Source organism: Physeter macrocephalus, chromosome 18 (assembly GCF_002837175.3).
Source record: "Physeter macrocephalus isolate SW-GA chromosome 18, ASM283717v5, whole genome shotgun sequence".
NCBI classification, from domain to species: domain Eukaryota; kingdom Metazoa; phylum Chordata; class Mammalia; order Artiodactyla; family Physeteridae; genus Physeter; species Physeter macrocephalus.
Window position 1 is genome coordinate 94,790,722 of NC_041231.1, and position 10,893 is coordinate 94,801,614.

General features: G+C 40.8%; 1 pseudogene; it reads left to right on the forward strand.

Moving 5' to 3' along the window:
* Positions 1-573: 573 nt before the first annotated feature.
* On the forward strand, positions 574-1,307 carry LOC102974874 (glyceraldehyde-3-phosphate dehydrogenase-like; annotated as a pseudogene).
* Positions 1,308-10,893: the final 9,586 nt, after the last annotated feature.

Below are 10,893 nucleotides of genomic sequence, written 5' to 3' on the forward strand. Positions count from 1 at the left end.
TATATCTGGGCAGAAAATAAAACCTAAACATGTTTTTATTCAAATAACTGGTGATCAGAATAATCATTGGAGATTTTGTTAACTGAAAGACTTTCAAAATGAAGTTAAACTGACTCAGTTACATGTATGCATAGCAGACTTACAATTCTGGTTATGGCAGAGTAGCTTGGATCCTAATAACCATGCCAACAAGAATAAATATAAAAGCTGGATAAAATGCAACCAATAATAACGACAACCAAAATGGATAAATAAGCAAACGAACAACAGCTTTTTTAAGGTCTTAGAAGCCAAGCAAAGCAGGCAGGCATTCAGGGGCCAAGATCCTGCATAGGTGATACCAACATCCAACACTGTTTTTTCCACTGAAAACATTTGCTGATTCGTAAACTGTGTATACGCAGGACAAGAGGCAAAACCACCAAGCAGAAAGTAGCTATTGTGAGGCTATGAGGGTAAACAAAGGATTGGCAGGCTTACAGCACTGGGGAGACAAAAACTGCAGTTCAAGACCTGCCAAAGAGGAGGAGCCATGGTTAATACTCCAGTTTTCAGTTGAGAATCTTAAGGACTATGCCCCAGGGTAGGGTTTCTTAACCTTGGCAGTATTGACTTGTTGGGCTCTCTTTGTGGGGACTGAGGGCTGGGGGAAGGGGAGCTGTCTTGAGCATTTTAGGATGTGTACTGCATACTGACCTCTACCTGCTAGCTGTCAGTAGCACCCATCCCCAACGTGTGACAATCAAAAATGTCTCCAGATATTGCCAAATGTCCCCCAGGGCCCCAGATCATCTCTAGTTGAGAACTACTGCCCTAGGGTTAAGGAAAACCAGGACTCGTGAACACCATCTGTGCCATCACTGCCACCCAGAAGACCATGTACGGCCCCTCTGGGCAGCTGTGGTGTGATGGCTGTGGGGCTGCCCTGCTCCTACTGGCACAGCCAAGGCTGTGGACAAGGTCATCCAGGGCCTGAATGGGAAGTTCACAGGCTGGTCTTCCGTGTCTCCGCCCACAACACGTTGGTCATGGATCAAACCTGCCATCTAGGGAAAGCAGCCCAAAATGACATCAAGAAGGTGGTGAAGCAAACATCAGAGGTCCCCCTAAAGAGCACCCTGGGTTACACTGAGGACCAGGTTGGCTCCTGCAACTTTAACAATGACACCCACTCTCCCACCTTCAGTGCCAGGGTTGGCACTGCCCTCAATGCCTGCTTTGTCAAGCTCATTTCCTGGTATGACAATGAATTTGGCTACAGCAACAGAGTGGTAGGACTTATAGTCCATGTGGCCTCTGAGGAGTAAGAGCCCCCTGGACCACCAGCCCCAGTGAGATCGTGAGAGGAAGAGAGAGGCCCTCAGCTGTTGGGGGTTCCTTGCCCCACCTGGATTCCCCAACACACTGAGAATCTCCTGTCCTAAACACAGCTTCCATCACAGACCCCTGAAGACACGGAGGGGCTAAGGAGCCCTACCTTGTCATGTGTCATCCATGAAGTACACTGTACCCAGCCCCCCTCCCCCAAATTGGAGATGGATCGATGCACAGTTAATTGTTAAACAAATGTGCTAAAATGTTAACAGTAGAATCTAGGGGACAGGTATATAGCGATTAACTGTAAAGTCTTTCAATTTGCCTATACTTTTGAAAATTTTTCACAATCAAATGTCGGGAGGGGGCTTATGAAAAGACTGAGACTCATAATGGAATACAGGTAGCAAGTTAGCAGGAATCATGTTACCACAGTGTTAAAGCAACCTGCAAAGTAATGTGAGAATTAACTACACACGTGGACTAATAAGTCTGTTTATACATTGCCATCATCTAAAGACTTAATTGAGTACTTATCCAACATGACCTTTGCTTTAATTTCTGACAGGAAATGATTAGAGTGTGCCAACCAAAAAACAGCAATCAATTGCTACTGAGTACAGGTTAAATTCTGTGCAGTGAAGACAAAAAAGGGCTTGTATTGCAAATTTTTTCCCCCAAGCCCAGGATAGTGGTCACAGGAAAAAGATTTGGATTATAATTAGAAAGTATTCAATAATCTTAGATTGCAAGTGCCTTCTGTGGTCACTCAATCATTTAATTAATTGGACAACTATTTATTGGAAGTCCACGTTGTGTTGGCACTGTTCAAGGTGCTGAGGTTTTTTTAAAAAGCAGTGAATAAAAGAGTAAAATAATACTAGCCCTTATGGAGCTTAGATTCCAGTGAAGAGACAAAGACCAAACAAATAAATAAAATATATATTACCTGGTGGTAAGCACGATGGAGAAAAATAAAGATGGGACAGGTTAGTGGGTGCTGGGGTGGAGATGGACTGGGGTGCAATTCCAAGGTTGGTTAGGAAAGGGCATTTCCAGAAGGGAGCTTTTGATCAAAGGCCTGAAGGAGGTCAGGTAGTGAGCCAGGTGGGAATCTGAGAGAGGAACATACCAGGCAGAGGAGTCAGCCCATTGTAAAGGCCCTAAAGGGAGGACATGCCCAGTGGGTCAGGGAACAGTCAGGAAGCCAGGAGGCTGGCGTGGAGTGACTGAGAGGAAAGTGAAAGGAGATGAGGACAGAGAAGTGGGCATGCAGACTGGGGAGACAATGCCAGTCCTTTGAAGCCCTCGTAAAAGTCACTGTGGCCACTGGAAGATTCTCAGCAGAAGAGTGACATGATCTGCCTGACATTAAACATTTGTTGACTACCGGTGCTGTTGTAGAAGGTTTGGACCTTGCAGGCATGGGAAGCCATCAGACTCTATAAGCATAGAGCTTGGTCATTAGTATAAGGTTAATCTGGGCAGTGAGGTTTCATTTAGGTTTTTCTTTTCTTTTTCTTAAAATAATGTTTTATTTTTAATTGGGTTAAAAACACATAAAACATAAATTTTACCGTCTTCACCATTTTTAAGTGTGCAGCTCAGCAATGTTAGGCCTATTCACAGTGTTGTTCAACAGATCTCCACAAGTTTTTCATTTTGCAAAACTAAAACTTTGTACCCAGTAAACAACAACTCCCCATTACTTCTTCCGTCCAGTCCTTGTCAACCACCATTCTACTTTCTGTCTCTATGAATTTGACTGCTCTAGGTACCGCATATAAGTGGAATCATACGGTATTTGTCTTTTTTCTTATTATTCTTAATAAGCCAGTGAAACTGGCTTATTTCACTTAGCATAATGTCATCAAGGTTCATCAATGTTATAACTTGTGACAGGATTTCCTTCCTTTTTAAGGCTGAATAATATTCCATTGTACGTATCTAGCATAAATTTTGTTTATCCATTCATCCATCGATGAACACTGGGTTGCTTCTACCTCTTGGCTATTGTGAAGAATGCTGCTGTGAACATAGGTGTGCAGACATCTCTTTGAGTTCCTGTTTTCAGTTCTTTGGATATATGCCCAGAAGTGGGATTGCTGGATCATATGGTATTCTATTTTAAAATATTTGAGGAATCATCATACTATTTTCATAGGACTGGCATCATTTTACATTCCCACCAACAATGCACAATGGTTCCAGATTCTCCACATCCTCTCCAACACTTGTTATTTTCTGGTTTTTTGATAGTAGCCATCCTCATGGGTCTGAGATTTTCTTCTTTGTGGTGTTTTTTTTAAAAAAATATTTATTTATTTATTTATTTGGCTGCATTGGGTCTTAGTTGCAGCACACAGGAACCTTAGTTGCAGCACTCGGGATCCTTAGTTGCAGCACACGGGATCCTCGTTGCGGCATGCGGGATCCTTCGTTGCGGAGTGCGGACTCTTCATCGCAGCTCGTGGACTTCTCTCTAGTTGTGGTGCACGGGCTCAGTAGTTGCCCCACGGACTGTGGGGTCTTAGTTCCCTGACCAGGGATCAAACCTCGTCCCCTGCGTTGGAAGATGATTCTTAACCACTGGGACTACCAGGGAAGTCCCTCGTCTTTGTTTTTAATTGAAGTAATATTTTCCAATTCTCTTCACCACTTCTCATTTTATCTCTTGTACCAAGCAAACTTCCACTAACCTCTCTATTTCTACTTTTCTGGAACCAGTCGTAACACACAGTAGTCAAGCTGGAAAAATGAGGAGTGGCTGCAGTCCTTCCTTTCCCCCACTTCACTGCATTCCCTTTTGCTTGCTGGTTCATGTCAGGGGAACTAAGCATAAACTTTGCTTCTTTGTTAGGTTCTGTGAACAAAATGCCATTTTTAGCACTGTATTTTAGCCAGATTTAACCACAAAACACTTCAGAAATCTGGGAGAGAAGGCATTTGATTTATAGTTCTCTTAAAGCGAAAGTGGAGTCTACTGCCCTCTGGGCATGATGATAGCCACCTGACAGGAATATGTTTTGGCCTCCGTCATGATCCATACTTAAACTGCATCCCATTTTTATTGTTTGACTGTTAAGATTTGTGTCTCCAGTTGATTAGATAAGGAATTCTAAGCAAGGGTGGAGGAGGAAGATGATAACATTAAAGACTTTTGTCTTTCAGTTCCTGCTCTCTGAAGTTTGCCTTCATGCTCTGAATTTCCCTCAAGGAGAGCCACTTAGTAACCATGTCCTTGTCTGGTGTTGACTCTTGTTTGAAAGTTTTCTGCTGTGAATAAAAGTCTTTAATTTTTTTCCTTCTGCCCTTAAAATAAGAATGCTGTAGTTAAGTGCCCTGGGTCAAATTCTGCCCTTAGTTACTATTTCTATGGCATTTGTATTGTACACATAAGCAAACCCTGAAGTTGATTCCATTACAAAGTTTTAATAACAACTTACATCTGTGGATCATCTTATATTGTAGAAAATGATTACATGTACATTTGTCCATCTGATACACACACACACACACACACACACACACACACACAACTATGCAGTAGGTAAGGCAGAAATATTTAGTCCTATTTGACAGGCAAAGTAACTGAGACTCAGAGAAGTTAAGTGGCTGATTCAGGGCTACGCAGGCATGGATGGGGCTCAAACCCAGACCTCCCAATTCTTAAAACTGTGCTAAGGAGCGTTTTGGTTTGCTCTGGTTTCTGATGATTATGGAATTACAAATACATATAAAAAGATAGATTATTATATTATTCCCATACAGTGCTTCCAAAAGATGTGAAAAGTGAGGAAGAAAACGTAATTGAGTGAAAGTAACCAAATTTGTGAAATGCAGGACACAGGTAAGAATCTTGCAGGAACTGTTTGGAAGGAATATGATAGATTGCAAACCTCTCAGGAGCAATGACTGAGGCTTATTTAGTTTTGCATTTTGGATAATCCCCAACACAGCATCTTGCACCCACTGAGGACTGAATGTATAAAGGAATGAATGAGTGCAATTACCTAAAGTCCTGGAGGAAGCTTGCCAAGGAATTGAGGTGGCTGGGAGAACTTATTGGAAGTTTAATGAAAAAAAAAAGTTTAATAAAGAGTTTAATGAAAATTTCATTAAGTTCTTCAGGAAAAAAAGGCCCAACTAGCTAACTGGTGCTTCTGCTTCCGTGCAGCCAGAGAACAGGAAGAGGGGAAGAAATAGATAAAAAGCTGGCCTTGATTTGCTGTGACTTTCATTCCATCCACCTGAGAATTGTATGGTTGATAATAGATGCAAAATAGAGAGAACAACTTGTGCTGAGAATTTCCTTTTTTTTTTTTTTTTTTGAGAATTTCCATTTTTTTAAAACCTGTCGTCGTCGTTTTGCTGTATATAGTGATGTTAATGACCCACCAATTGATCTGAATGTCTGGGGTCAATTGCGGCAGCACCTGGCCCAGAGCAGGTGCTCAGTAAATGTTATTGGAAGCATGAATGAAGGTCAGGTGTTAACCAGACAAAAGCAGCCTGTCAAGCAGGGAGGCCCTGGAGAAGGACCGTCCTAAGCACTCTCTTCCCTAATTGCCACTAAAGAGTGGGACTTCCAGGTTGGAGGAACAGCACCCCTCTGTCACTCTCTCCTTCAGACTTAGGAAGGGGAAAACCCCACAAATTACAAGGAGCTCTTTTGGCGAGAGCTGCTTAGGAGGTTGTATGCTGGTCACATCACCAGTGACATCCACTGGTGCTTCTGAGGTCAACTTTTCCAAATATCTAGAGGGGGTTATGATGATTTATTTCACAATTTGATAAGGTAAACTGGAAATTTCTAAGTGGATTCATAATTTAAATGTTTAAAGGAAAGCTGTAAAAATTATTAGGTGCAATAAAGAATAGACATACATACTCCAGTAAATTGAAGAATTCTTTTGTATATTTTGCACCTAAACTTACTGGTTTCCTACTTGTTTTTTTCATATTTCCAATTTTGTTTAAAGTCAGGTTACCTATATGTTGTAAATGTCGATTAGGTTCAGTTGATTGATGGTGCTGTTCGGTTCAGCTATGTGCTTACTGGTTTTCTGCCTGCTGGGTCTACTAACTACTGACGGAAGGGTGTTGATGCCTCCAGCTATAATAGTGGACTTGTCTATGTCTCTTGGCAGTTTTTGCCTCATGTATTTTGATTCTCTGTTGTCAGGCACATATACAGTAAGGCTTGTTATGCCTTCTTAAAGAAGTGACCCCCGTTATCATTATGTAATACCTCTCTTTATCCATGATAATTTTCCTTATTCTGTAGTCTGAAATTCATATGCTACCCCAGCTTTCTTTTGGTGAGTGTTGGCATGGGTCTGTCTTTCTCCATCCCTTTACTTTTCACCTGTCTCTGTGTTTGTACTTAAAGTGGGTTTCTTGGATCTTATTTTTCAATTCACTCTGACAGTCTATATCTTTTAATTGGTGTTATTTAGACCATTCATGTATAAAGTGATTATTGATATAGTTGGATTAATATTTAGCACATTTGTCACTGTTTTCTGTTTGTTGCACTTGTTCTTTTTAAAAATCTTATCCTATCTTTCTGCCTTCTCTAGTTTTAATTGAGCATTTTATGTGATTCCATTTCCTCTTCTCTCTCAGCATATCAATTATACTTTCTCAAAAAAAAATTTTTTTTGGTGGATGCCCTAGAATTTGCAGTACATATTTGCAACTAACTTAAGTCCACTTTCAAATAATGCTGTACAGATTCATGGATAGTGTGGGTAGCTCTTTATACAACAGTCGTCCCCAAACTTTTTGGCACCAGGGACCAGTTTCATGGAAGACAATTTTTCCACAGACGGGGATTGGGGGGTGGGGGATGGTTTTGGGGTGATTCAAGTGCATTACATTTACAATTGTGTGCTGTATTTCTTTTATTATTACATTGTAATATATAATGAAATAATTATATAACTCACCATAATGCTCACAGGAGGTGGAGCTCAGGTGGTAATGTGAGCGATGGGGAGCAGCTATAAATACAGATGAAGCTTTGCTCACTTGCCTGCCACTCACCTCCTGCTGTGCGGCCCGGTTCCTAACAGGTTGGGGGCCCCAGACGTAGAGTATTCCTGATTCCCTCCTCCCATTGCTTATAACATTACTGTTGTTGATTTCACTGACCTATATGCTATAATCAGCTAATACATTGTTACTATTATTACTTTGCATGGGTTGATAAATTAAGAGTAAGAAAAATAAAAGATCTTATTTTACTTTCATTTATTCCTCCCCAACATTCTTCCTTTCTTTATGTGGATCTGAGTTTCTGACCTGTATCATTTTCTTTCTCTCTAAAGAACTACTTTTAATATCTCTTATAGGCAGTTCTACTGTGATGACTTCCCTCATTTTTTGTTTGTCTGAATAAGTCGTTTCTCTCCTTCACTTTCGAAGGATAATTTCACTGGATATGGAATTATAGGTTGGTGGGGTTTTTCTTTCAACACTTTAAATATTTCACTCCACTCTCTTCTTGCTTACACGGTTTCTGATGAAAAGTCAGATATAATTCCTATCTTTGCTTCTATATAAGTGAGACTTTTTTCCCACTCTGGCTTCTTTTTTTTCTTGTTGTAAGGACAGGAGGGATGACTTCCAAGCATTTTACATGTCGGCACTGAAACTGGACCTCCCCTATATTTAGAAAGACATCTACTGATCTATTTTTCCCTTCCTTCTGGTAGAGTGTTGAGAACACTAAAGCAGAAAGTTACCAAGGATGGGAGACAAGTGATGGAATTCAAGCTGCATCATTCTTAGTTCCTAACCATTTATGCTATAAACTGTGTGCTTGTCAGATACACTTCTCCTTCCTCTTGACTGGGTTATGATAGAAGAAACTACTACCAGGAAAAGAGATTTGAACAAGCTCTTCTACTCTGCCAAGGGTTTCATTTAAGCATGCACAAACAAGTCGCATAAATCAAAGGGCTTCAAAATCTAGAGGAGGGAGGTATAGTTGCCTTGTTGAAAGAAAGCCATTCATGGAATATATGTGAGTGGAGACAAGGGATGGGGAGTCACTTGGCTAGATCTCAAGATCTGACCAAACCCACTTCAGATGACGAAGTTCCACTGTTTTCAGACAGAAAAAGTTAAACTCAGCAATTACCCTGATGGCCAAGTCAGCCTTGAGCCCAGGACATGGAGCTTGAAGGGGGAACAATGGGAGAAGAATCTGGAGGGTTTTATCTCTGGAATTCTCACACTTTTCTGTTATCCAGGCTGCCTTTCTCTACTTCTTGTGACACAACCCTCTCTTCTGTCTCCCTGAAATATTCAGTAACCAATTTTTGAAAGTCTAACTCTCAGCTAGTGGTCAGCCACAGTAATCTTGACCTTCTTGCTTGCATCTTAGAACATGCAAAGGTATGACCTTCCCAAGGAGTATGTAAATTTTGACAAGGGGTACCTTAGCATGAAGAAACTTCTAAGATAGTAACCCAGGATATAGAGAGTATATTTTTCAGGCAAAGGATCCTACCTGTACCTCTCATACCATACCCCCTAAATGGTTGTGTGTCCTCTCTTCTCATAAAAGTTATTTACCCTTAATCCCTTTTATTAGTGGGCAGAGGAAAAGTTTAATAATCTCTTTAGAAAAAAAACTTCATTTTAGGAATACAGGAAAAGTGCCGAAGGAGTGCACCTCTGTAAGAGAAAACACTGGAATACAGCCCATTAGCACCATACTTCTCCTTGAAAGGACAGCCAAATGCCATTATTCAGAGCATAAAATTTTCATTTTGAAACTGATGGAGAAGTTTTTCAGAGAAAAGAGAAACTTGTGAAAAAACTAAAATCCAATGTAGAGTAACTTCCTAGTTTTCACCTTTTTCTTTTCCCCTTATTTCATTTTTTCAAAGCAATACTCTTCAATATTTTGGGGAAAATATTAGAATCCAGATTACTTTTCTCTATCATGACTTTATTCTTGTCCACCTCCAATACGACTCTGAAGTGGAACTTCTGAATGTCAATCCTGGACAAAAGCTCATATTGTAAACGAAAAAAGAAATCTTTATTTTTAACAAGAGAAAAAATTCCAGGAATTTTTCATCATTGAGTGGGGAAGAACACCACACATCTACAAGCCAAAACCTGTAATAATGCATTTAATCCTAGGCAATTCTTTTCTAGAAAGATAGATAGAAAACAAAGGGTAATTCAAAGAGGAGTAATGTCTAACAATATTTCAATGATGGAGTTAAAGGAAAATATTAAAAGACATTTTGGATACCATGGACTTATTTTTAGTTATTTAGTTGCTTTTTAGTTAGTTAGTTGTTATAATGGCATTGTGGTTAAATTTTAAAATGTCCATAAATTCTGAGATGTATCCTAAAGTATATAGGGGTGAAAGGACATGATATTTGGAATTTGCTTTAACACACTTCAGAAGAAAGAGAGAGAGCGCAAAAGAAAGGAAGAAAAAGAATAGATAAACCAAACATGAAAAAATTGTGATTTTGAATCTGCATGATGGGTATATGGGGTGTGCTCATTTCCTGAGGCTGCGGTAAAAAATTAAACTTGGGGGCTTAAAACAACAGAAACTTATTCTGTTACAATTGTGGAGGCTGGAAGTCTGAAATCAAGGTGTCAGCAAGACCACATTCCTTCTGGAGGCTCTAGGAGAGAATCCTTCCTTGCCTCTTCCAGCTTTTGGTGGCTCCAGGCATTCCTTGGCTTATGGCTGCATCACTCCAATCTCTGTTTCCATGGTCACCTGGCCTCTTTCCTGAGTCTGTGTCTTCTCTTCTGTTTCTTATGAGAATACTTGTCATTTGATATAGGGCCTCCTGGATAATCCAGGATGACCTCTTCTCAAGATCCTTAATTATATCTGCAAAGACCCTTTTTCCAAGTAAGGTTACATTCATAGATTCCCAGGGTTAGAGCATAGACATACCTTTGGGGAGGCGGGGGCACCCCAAATGGAATCGGGCAGTCATATTTTCCACCGGCCTCTCCTGGACATGGCTGGTAGGACCAGGAAGGGGTGCCTGACCCAAACAGGTATGGGCTGTTCCTGGGCTGGCCATGACTTTTAGCCTGAACATGGCCAGGCAGCTGCTCTCTGCCAGCAATTTGAACTAGAAAGCAGCAAGAAAAGGAGTTGGCAGCTGGAAGGACAGAAGCCAAAAAATGCAGAGACTGATACCCAAGGTAGCTTTGTGGCCATGAGGCCAAGCCAAAGATAAGAAGGACCGAGCGTCCCCTGAGAGACTACAGGAGGCTCAGGTCCCTGGAACAGCCCCCATTCCTGGCTCCTTTTCAGGTTTAGGGACAGTGCCTATAAATTGTTATAATAGCTCCCATTTTTCTCAAGATAATTTTACTTTCTTGCATCCAAACTATCTAACCCAGAATAATATAATCTTCCCTTAACCTCATAGTATGCTGGATTGTGCTTTCTTTTTCCAGCCTAAATTCCTGGCCGATTTCGGTAACATACAGTCTATGTTTACTGGAGAGCATTTGAGACACATTGACTTACACCAGAAACAGGAGGTGTGCCTGGCACCCCACCCTTCTGGAAAA